Raw genomic sequence first — 11294 nt, 5'->3', positions numbered from 1 at the left:
AATGAAATATGCCCTCTAAAGGGATGTCTACACTGCTCGCATGTCTGTCGAGTTGAAAGCAGCTTCCACTTTGTGTTTTCGATTAAACACTTGGCCATAAAGCTGGGAATTCGCAACATAATCCGCGTAGAATCCGGATTATGAAAAATTATTCAAATATTCCAGAATATTGTTTGTTCGCACAAGGCCGCAACACAGTTTGAAAAGCGCATTAAAACTGTTTGGAAAAAAATTGCAGAGATTTGTTTTTTAGAGTATAATGAGAGTGGGGAACGTCACAGCTCATAGCCCAATAAAATCGTGTGTATGGATGGGAAACGGGCTGACTCAACAGAAAATTGAATCGCTTATTATCCGTATAGATCAGACATTCGATATATAGAAACGCCATTGTTTCCTCAGTGCAAAGATATTGCCGCAATATATTTTCAGAGGGAGCATCCGAGGATTCAACGAAACGAACGATATCTACTTGGTGTTAATAAAGCATTTCACAAAGAAAAACCGAAGCCTTTGTGCTTTCCTAGCGGGTGGTCTGCTTTTCGAAATTATGCCCGATCGATACTTGCCAAGGGAAGATTAAAAGGAATAGAGCAGATATCAAAATGCAATGCTGGATGAAAGGAAAAAGTGTTGCTCTCTCCAATAACACCGGAACCATCCGACATGCTAATAATAATAACAATAACGAATTCGAAATAATTTTAAAGCAACCCCTCGTCAAAATATAACTCATTATTATTCAGATTTAATTTGGCTTTGCTTACAATGTATAACATATTCCTCCCTAGTTAGCACTCTGGAGTGTACGAATTGAATACGGAATTTCCCTTTGATCTTGTATAAGTCAAGATAACAAAGCGGGGATTTCGGTTGTGCACGCCATCATGCTGTTGATTAATAACGAGAGGATGACCAAATTGGTGCAATATTATGTTAAATAGAGGACATCCTAGACAATCTTGCCTCTAAACCAACTTTAGCTCCTCTCATCCCCAATTACAATGCAGAGAGGAGCCAACTAAACAAAACTCCCACTAACCTGAAAGTTTAATTAGTCCCTTTATTTTCCTGCATCCGAAAGTTTGGGATTTATAGAAGTAAATCAATCTAAATCTGAAAAGCGGAAACTAAATAATTTAGTTAAACGCGAAATAACAGAGCATGTAAATTTATTGCTGATTGAGTTTAGGGGAAAGTTTCTGGATGTCTTTTCAGCTAGTATTGTCACCTTAATTACGAAGTTCCTCGATAAGAATCTCCTCAGGTTCTGTTTGCAGTTTGTTGGTTTTTAATCGATATAGTTAAAAATGTTGTTACAATATTCCGCGAAGCTCCTATTAAAGTTTCCAGGTATATTCTTTGTGTGTACCTACGTCGCATAACAAGTGTGTTTCGAATCTGGAACGTGGATAGTATGGGAATAAAAATGTAACGCTATATAGGTGTCCACAAATTTTCCCAGAATTGAGTAGCTTGTTAGCGGTGAATGGCCAGTCCAGGGATTTTCTGGGATTACATTATTTCTATACCGCTCAGACAGGTGAAAATCGGATGAGATTTAAAATTTTACTTTCCGGTTTAGGGACATATCCTCCCGGGAGGAATTGCTTTTGAATTCACTTTTAAGCGATTTTCCGTTATTATTAATTATTTGCAACCCGTTTAGCTTCCTTCGCAATAAACCGAAAAAAGAAATGCCTCCAAAACTGTATCCTCATATAATCATTTCAGCGTCCCCTGGGCCTTATTGTTTCGAGTGAAAGGGGAGATGGCTCTAGCCTTACTACTTCCAGAAACTTAGCTTATAAAAAAAAAGTCTAGAGTTGAATCGAATTAAAAACCAACCAGAGAAGACAACAGCAATTGTAAAACAATGCCCATCATACAATACTTCCGTAGCAACCAGGAGAGTCGACTTGTCTCTGAAATGGAAGAGCTTAACGCCAAGAACAGGAATATCATCATTCAGCAGTAGAAGAGCTTTCTGCATAAAACAAATCATAAGAACGAGTTTGTCCCTTCATATTGTTTTGCTCTGAAAGTTGAGAACTTTAAATCGGACAGTCTGTATCTTTTCCCGTATTTACTTCTTACGACTTGTAGACTATTTTTAATACAGAGTTAGTCAGGATAGTTCACTAGGAAATTTTGGACTTCTCACCAGCGTATTTCAATGCCATTTAACTTCAGGCTAGAATGTACCATTTTGATTCCAAGTAAAATATTTTCAAAATGGCGTCATTTCCGGTTAGAGCGGAAGTAGCATCCAACTTTGTTATTTCGAATAGAACTTCCTAATTTTCTTGTCATTTTGGGATTTATCGTTTAATTTTAAGGCCAACTGATGTGAAGTACCTTATATTTAAAATTTGCCACTTCCGAGGTATATGGGAAAATTTGAAAATTTTGCAAGACCCCGCGGAAATCGGTATTGTGAGCTAACCGTTGCGAATTTTGGAATCAGTGTCCTGGAGTTGAAAAAGGACCTAATAAGTTCCCTTTTAACGTATTTCAATTTGACAAAAACTCTTCCATAAACACCGACACATCTCTACGAAGTAGCATCGTTTCAAATTTCAATAACTTTGTCTGAAAGTCTGTAAATCATGAAAAAATTAGGGGATTTCTGTTAAAATAACGAAGTTGGTAGCTGCTTCCGATATTACCGACAGTGCTGCCATTTTGGAAATACAGGGTGAGTCGGGAGGATCGTGCCAAACTTCAGGAGCGTGTTGTACATGAAAAATAAATGTAAAAAAACTCAAATGTTGTTATCCGATTTTCGTTTGTTTACAAGTTATAGCGTAAATAAAATTAAAACATAAAATTTAAAAAATTATAAATTTCATAAGAAATTCCATAAATTAACGTTTGGATATCATAGTAAATGTTCAAAAATATTGCCATTAACTTCTAAACATTTTCGGCTTCGTCTATGAAGAGCATTCGTTGCGCTCCTGATTGTTTCATGTCTTTCTTTAATGGCAGCTGCAGCATTTCTAATGCGTCGGATTAGTGCATCTTGAGTGTCCACTTTTACTCTGTACATTTCAGTTTTAAACCAACCCCACAAACAATAGTCTAGTGGTGTGAGGTCTGGAGACCTTGGAGGCCAACTAATAGGGCCACCACGACCGATCCAACGTCCAGGAAACGTTTCGTCTAAATGTTGCTTAGCCTTTATGTTTTAATTTTATTTACACTATAACTTGTAAACAAACGAAAATCGGATAACAACATTTGAGTTTTTTTACATTTGTTTTTCATGTACAACACACTCCTGAAGTTTGGCACGATCCTCCCGACTCACCCTGTATTTTCTTTGGATTCAAAACGATGGATTCTAGCCTGAAACCATATTTTATTAGGCAATGATAACGGGAAGTAAACAATTTGCTTATGAATGTGTTGCGTGGTTAACTCTGTATAGCTGTTCTTATAACTACCTCGAGTAACTGAGGAGGCTTGTCGAATCGAAGTGAACGTTTCAAGCACAACTTACTAAAATAAATCACACATTTTGGCCACTGAAAAGTTTAGTTTTTGAAATAGGACATTTTGCATATTTTTTTAATATTTTGCACGTGTATATCATGGGGATCATTTCTAATATTAGAAGTTGCGTACATCAAATAATCTCCTACTGTTGTGGTGTTATACTGATTCAAACGTGAACATTTCGATAAAACTTGAAAATTAACCATGTTGAAGCTGAACTGGCCCAAAGGTCGAAATATTTAAATTGAACATCCTGTATATTTATTGCAGTTGAGATATCGATGATGATATTTAAGTACCGGGCCCGATTTTAAATGGCGATTGTTTGGATGATTAGATGAGTGATCCTAAGACGAAAAGTTTACATAAAGATAGATTCGGTAATGCTTCGTTTTCAAGATACAGGGTGTAAAATTTTTCTTAAAACATCGTTTTTTCGTAAAAATATAAATTTTTGTTGAAATTTGACAGTGTTATACATGATTATTATTGTTATTTATGCGCCCTCTATTTTCTGAAAACTTTTATATATTTTTCGAATTAAATATGGACATGATCACCTGGGTTACCGGATTTAAATCTGTTAGATTTTTTCCTTTGAGGACATATAAAGTCCTTCGTTTATAGAACTTCGGGCACCATTGAAGACGAATTAATCGAACGAATACAGGATTCGTGTAATCAGATAAGATGTACGTCGGAAATATTTTAACGTGCTCGGTAATCGATGGTAAGAGCAGCTAATGCTTGCGTTGAAATTGAAGGAAGACATTTTCAGCAACTATTCTAAGTTTCGACTTACTTATTGTTAAAATTTAAAAAAAATGCATTCCATTAGTTTAATTGTAGTTTTAATAAAGCGTTTTCTTGTTTGTTTTTTATTAAATTTCTGGCGTTATCCCTGTGCACGTAACTTGCCAAAGGTGACACACAGTTTCTGGTTAAAATATTCCGAAGTACTTCAGTTAAAAACTGTCACCAACTTTCACTGGCACAATAATTTACGTTTTGTTATTTAGGAGATTTTTTATTATGCAACGATAAAAAAAGTTTGACACCCTGTACGTTGCAAACGAAGCATTACCGGTTCTAAGTTTACGTAAATTTTTCGTCTTAAACCCACTCAAAGAATCACCCTTTAAAATTTGACAACTTACTTAAATAACACCCTGTATATGTCCTGGGCATAATTTCTAATGTGGACATTCCTATACCCAAGGCTAATAGTTGAGTAGTTCATTGCCTCAAAATTTTTCAAAGTGCCTAAAGGTTTTTATTAAAACTCATATAAAATGGGTCGCCTGTTATGGCTTTTCAACTGCCGGGTTTTTTAATGAGACACCCTGTATATGTTTCAAATATTTAAAACCTGGTTTAAGGGCTCTTCTTTTCTGGGGAAATTGCTTTTGCATTTGCTTTTAAATTTTTTCTGTTGCTACTAATTATTTGTTCTCTCGCTAACTTTCTCTATATTAACCCCGGAACAAGAAATACCCTCGTAATTGTAAACAATTTAGACGCCCCATTTAACTATTTGCAGAAAACTACAAGGCAAATTTCCATCGGACTGCGCCAAACTTTCTCTTTATTACCTTGACAGGACTGCAGTAAAGTTTTCGAATATATCAGAGTAAACATGTCCACTGAATTTATTTACGAGCAGTTTTCGGTGGTCTAACAGTAGCGTTACACAATTATTTTTATCCCTAACTCTTTTACCCCGTTATTATTGACCACTCCTCAAGAGTGTTTCTACAAGATCTGCAACTTACGTAGTGAGAGTTTGAGAGAGGGAAACTGATGTATTTTTTCGCTGAAAGTACTGCAGATAAAGGCGAACTTTCTAAGACAGCCTCTGTGCACGAGTAAGCATATAAAAGTAAAAGAATGTCCTAAGTTCCGTTTCTTGGATTGTCCAATAAAGCCCTTTGAGAATAAACAACTGAACTGTCGAGTTCAAGTGAAGTTACATTGGGTTTTTGTCGATTCATCGGAGATATATTTCTCTTGGTAGTTTTATATTGGCAATTTCTGAGGTGGAACTTTAAATTACTCCCTTCAAAGGTTTTACTGTATAAAATCAATCGAAATCAATTAAGAGTTTTTAATTATACTTCGGCATAATCCTGCAGGTTTCCAATTATATCGTAAAATTCGATAATTGGCTTAAATGAGTTAACAGAAATTTCATGTTACACCACTCTTTGATATTTAATTTAATTTGGATCCTGGCCAAATGGTCGACACATGTTGGTCTACATCGGATTTTAATTAAAGTATTGTCACGGACAATGGGTGTATACGTGGCATTAAGGCATTATTTGCAATTTTTGGATGTTGCATTACAATTTACAAGTAGTTATAAATACAGAAAATAGCTTTAAGGGGCTTTAAAACTCTTTAAAATAAGAATTGCGTGCGAAACGAGTTAAGCTCTCTATTGCAAAGGGATAAAAAAGTGACCGGAAGAGAGCTTTGGAACTATGACTGTCCTGGAAATTTTTGGAATATTGTTAATCTATTCATTGCTATATTGAGAAAACCACGTAACTTGAGTTCGCCTCAGAAACTCGGGGGATTGTTTCAAAGCACAATCACTCTAGTTCTTCTTCAGTGAGCATTTTTTAGTCTTCTTTTATTTTAATATAAAAAAAATAAATTGCAGGTTGACAGTATCAGTCTCGCTAGGTGCAGACCACGCATGTTTGCTCAGAGCTACTTTCTACTGTAAGAAAAAAATAAGGTGAATTTTTTATTTAAACTTCAGTAGCAGTATAAACCATGAAATTATTTTTTTTGTAGGTTGGTGGCACTGCCTGTAACATCTATGCAAAGTTTCGTCCGAATAGATTCAATTGTTGTAGAGCTAGACGCGTTTTTTTAAACATACAAAAGTGAGTTTTTCGATTTTTACCATGTCTAATTTTGTTGAACGAAGGATTTGCATTCAATTTTGTTTGCAGGATGAATGTTCTGCGGCGAAAACGTTGAAGATATTACAGTAGGGCTTTTGTACAACGGTTATGTCGCAAAAAAATGTATACTGGTAGTGCGAAGGCTTTAAAGGAGCCCTAGAAAGAGTTCAGGAGAAACAACGCCCCGGACGACCATCGATATCGACCGATGAAAGCTACATCAAAGAAATCAAAGATTTAGTTACTCCAAAATCGTTGATTGACAATTGGAAACCTTGCTGATGCTACGGACATTTCGTTTGGATCCACCCTTACTGTTTTAAAAGATGTAAAGATAAAACGCGTCAAATCTCGATAAATCGCAATAACATTCAATTTTTTTTTAAAGCGACGCATTGAAATCTATCAAACAAGGATTTTTGACTACCAGGACATCATGGTACGCAACGTTATCGGGGATTTGGACTAGGATCTGTATATTTCATCCGGAACCAACCGATGAATGGAACCAACATCGTACAAAAAGTGAACCAAGACCGAAAAAACTGCGTCAAAATTCGTTCAAAAATCAAGAACATGTTCGCAATTTTCTTCAATTATCGCAGAGTTGACCATTATGAATTTCCTCTGTCGGGCCAAAATATCCGCAAGGTATATTATTTGAACGTGATGCGTCGTTTGCGTGAAGCTAATCGTCCCAAAAGGACACAATTATGGGCAGACAATTTTTGGTTTTTGAACCACCATAATTCATCGTACCCACTGCATTAGTTATTCGAGAATACTTTGCCAAAAGCTCTATCCAAATTGTTCCACATCCACCCTATTTGCCTGACTTAACATCGTTGGACTTTTGGCCCTTCGACAAACGCAAAAGACCGCTCCGGAGACCTCATTTCGACACGATTGAGGAGATAAAAGCCGAATCGAAGAAAGTATTGAAAGCCATCCCGGAAAAAGACTTCTCTGACTGTTCCTAGGATTGAAAAAAAAGATGACATAAGTGCATTGTGTTAGACGGGTAGCATTTTCAACATGATCAAATTTATTTAAAAGCACAAATAAACATTTTTTATTTTATAAATTTATTCACCTTTTGTTCTGATTTTTTTGATATAGAGTAATATATCGAAAGAGTTGAGGATGTGGAGTAAAAGGCAAATAGTAGTATCGGTTGGGTCTATTTGTCCAGGTAACGAGAAAAACCTCATCGAGGGGGGCTTAAGGCAGAACTTATTACACTGATGTTTTGGTGATACTATTGAATAATTGGCATTTTGTAAGAGAACGGCCTCCCTACTACCAGTGTCGTCAGTGCTGTACAGGGTGTTTCCTGAGACTTTTCAGGAACGTATCCACGAGGAATAGGAAGTATAAACAGAAAAAACGCCTGATAGTTTTCGGCGACGTTAATCGATCTTTGTAACAGAGTATCTAAAAATGAAACTTTTCTGCCGCTTAATTGTTTTCATATCTGGTTTCGTTTTCGACTGTAAAGTTAAATTCTAATCTCTTGCATATCTCTAAAACTGTTCAGGAAAAAATTAAATACTCCAAATTTCACGAAAGTTTCCTTTTTTTTATTACGATAACTAATAACGGCTATTTTTTCCACTTGTTGGATACGTTTGGTGGTCTGCCAGTTTCTCTCTTTGCAAATAAATCGATATACGAACACCCAGATGACTGCTATGCATTTCATATACGGTCTTGCCGATTGAAATTCAGCAGCAGCTAGACGGTTGTACATTGAACGATTTCTCAACCGTTAAACTTCTGAACGAAAGATTTTTCCAGGTATTCATCAAAGTCTACAAGAAATCGGCTCATTTAAACAAAATGAAGGTCCAGGAAGGTCAACGTCAATAAGAACGCTTGAATTGGAAGAAAATGTCCTGAGCATGGTAGAAGAAGATCCCAGCTCTTGCATTAGAAAAATGCGAAGTGATTTGAATGTAAAATATAAGATTGAAATTTTAGGGGCACACTTGTTGCAACGCAATCAGGAACTTATACACTTGCTGGTAAATTCCTTCAAGTTCGTGGCTGAGGTGTATGATAGTTCCTGCGGACATAATTTTGGATGCAAATGCTCTTCCCGATCCATGAGAAGAACCGCCAAATGAAACGAGGATTCCAATTTCTCTTTCTTTTATCTATCATTCCTTTTCAAGGTTATTATCTTGTAGGAAACTCGTGACCTCCCCGCTTTTGATGTCGGGGATGAATCTAGAAATAAAGAAAACGCTTTAACTCTTTGAGCCATCTTTACGATCCACCTCGTTTGTTCCCTCCAATGGTGCCAGCTTCCAGTTTTAAAGCTTACGCGGACTATTACTGTGTTGCCATTGATTTCCGTCCTTTCTAACCCTCTAGAATAGAAAAAGCTCCCTGTAAAATATACAGGGCGTTGTGTTAAAAATAAATAAGTTTGGGGTGGCTAAAACCCGAGGAGACTGAAACTGCTATTTTTCGCGTTTTTGTACTAATTAAATTTTCGAGTTTTGTAGGCACAAATCTTGTAGAGATGGATATAGGAACGTAACCGGTAAATTTTTGATATTACCCCCGTTCTAAATAACCAAAAATGCGGTGTGGAACATTTAACCTGAAATATCGAAATATCTCGAATGTGTATTAACCATCCTATAAAGAAATGTTTAGTATCAAGCTTCAATCACTCTGAGGGGGAAATACACTGATGTTTACTCCCTTCCATTTCGCGTGTAGACGGGATGGGAGTTGACTTTTTAATTTTAAATAGGAACCTCTATTTTTTTACAGATTTAGGTAATACGGCTAAAAATAAAAAATAAACTGTTCGAATTGTTTTTTTTCGATTGATACTAGAAAACTCTGTTATTGACGAAATTCAATTCATATTTCAAATGGCTATTTCCAGTTTAAAAAAATAGTGCTTCCCGTTAAAGGGTTTGACCGTAGAGGAGAAAATGAAAATAGTTTTGGGGTACGGAGAAGCTGATAGGCATTTAGGCAGTGCTGTCAATCTTTACGCTCAGCGTTTGCCTGAAAGACCACGATCCCACATTTATTTCTATCCGGTGATTAAAAAATTTATTAATGAAGAAACTGTAAATCAGAAGAAAATAACTCGTCCAGCTTCTGTGTATGGAGGAAATAATCAAATTGCAGTCCACGTGCTGTGGCTTTTAATCCCCAAGCGAGTACAAGAGAAAAATCAGGATTATCAGAAATTTCTCATATCAGTGTGTAGAGAATGCCGAGGATACGCAAGTTTCATTCTTATCATATTTCTTTATATGAAGAGCTCTATGATATGGATTTTCAAAATTTTGTGGATTTTTGTGAGTGGTCACCTGCACAGATTAAACGAAATTCAAAATTTTCCGAAATATTTTGAAAAATGTCGTGCCCATATTACTTCAGCATTTTAAATTAGAAGTTCGTCAGAACATGTTTCAACATGACGGTTGTCCAACTGACTGTTCTGTGGCGGCACGGGGAGTTCTTAATCGTAATTTTAACGGTCGAGGGCACCGCAGATCTGGTCCGTTGAACTTTCCTGTTAAATCTTCAGATCTTACCTCACCGGATATCTTTTTGTGGGGATATCTTGACAGTCATTTTTATAAAGAATTAGCAACGACAAGAGAAGATATGATTCTGTGGTTTGTAAAGGCTTGTTCCAATATTCCAGAAGATACACTTCGTAGATGTGAAGAGTTCTTTACAATACGAATAAATAACTGCATTGAAGTTCAGGTTACGCATTTACGTGAAATTAAAGCTATACAAAAAATTCATGTTTCCATTAATTCTAATTTAAATCTCATCAAATCTTTCGACGAATTATAAACGAAAGAGGGTTTTCTAGCTTAAATCCAAAAATATGTTTCGGATAAATGTTTCCTATTTTTAGTCGTATTATCTGAATCTATAAAAATTACCATTTGAAATTAAAAAGTTGACCCCCACTCCGCTCATACCAAGTGTTGCAGAATCAACTTTAGTACCAAAACATTTTCACCTCAGAATAATTAAAGCTTGCTATTTAACATTTCTTTATAGGGTGCCTAGTATTCGAGATATTTCGATAATTCAGATTAAATATTACACACTGTATACAGACCATCCCGTTTAAAATAACTTCGTTCTTAGGGAAAAATGTGATGCGAATTTTTGGAAAAATGTCTTTTAATAGATTTTATCTAACAATTGAAGATTAGAACCATTCAACAAACATCATTTTCAGTTATTATCTGATACTTGGTTATGTCTTGCAGAATTCCTAACCTTCAATAAATCTCATAACTCGAGGAAAATGCAACAAACTCGTCTTCCCAATGGCAACACAAACTTATTCCGAGTCACAAACACGAACTAAAGCTCTAAACTAGCTGCTCTATTATTGTTTCCCGACAAAGCAACAAATCAAACGAGTTCTTCTAAGAATTAGAGCCTTACTTTTCCTAACCTGACCTGTATTTTAAATAACTGGCACTTTAATTGATTGCGGCACTTAAATAATGAAGTTTCAGCTGCAGGAGCAGCTGGCATCTATCCAGTTTTTGTTAGTTCGTTTAATGCATTTATGCAAATAATTGCCGACTGTGTTCCTGTTACCTGATGTTTGACAAGGTTTTGTTGTGCTTTTTGAATTGATTTATGTTCTTGTTCAAACATACTAAAATATTGACTGGAAACTAGCTCTGCAAGTTCGCAGGAACTGTTGAAAATTTAAATTAAATCACATACAGGTACAGTTTAGGTGTACAATGTAGGACGTAAAGCTAAACTAAATTGACAATAAGCTAAAAGTTTAATTAGTTTCTTTTTGAAAAGCGAAAAGCTCTGGATTTGTCGAAGTAAATCAATCCGAAAAGTGGATTCTAAATA

The 11294-nt window shown here is 35.8% G+C and overlaps 1 long non-coding RNA gene across 1 annotated transcript; it reads right to left on the bottom strand.

The window, feature by feature from the left end:
* Positions 1–7960: 7960 nt before the first annotated feature.
* On the bottom strand, positions 7961–10897 carry LOC136347710 (uncharacterized). Its single transcript, XR_010733527.1, has 3 exons — positions 10692–10897; positions 8433–8788; positions 7961–8227 (listed from the first exon to the last, which is right to left on the bottom strand). It is a non-coding gene; the product is annotated as an uncharacterized lncRNA (long non-coding RNA).
* Between the last annotated feature and the right edge of the window lie 397 nt (positions 10898–11294).

The sequence above is a fragment of the Euwallacea fornicatus genome, chromosome 29 (genome assembly GCF_040115645.1).
Source record: "Euwallacea fornicatus isolate EFF26 chromosome 29, ASM4011564v1, whole genome shotgun sequence".
NCBI classification, from domain to species: Eukaryota; Metazoa; Arthropoda; class Insecta; order Coleoptera; family Curculionidae; genus Euwallacea; species Euwallacea fornicatus.
Note: the sequence above shows the minus strand (reverse complement) of the source record. Positions and strands in the feature narration are given on the sequence as shown.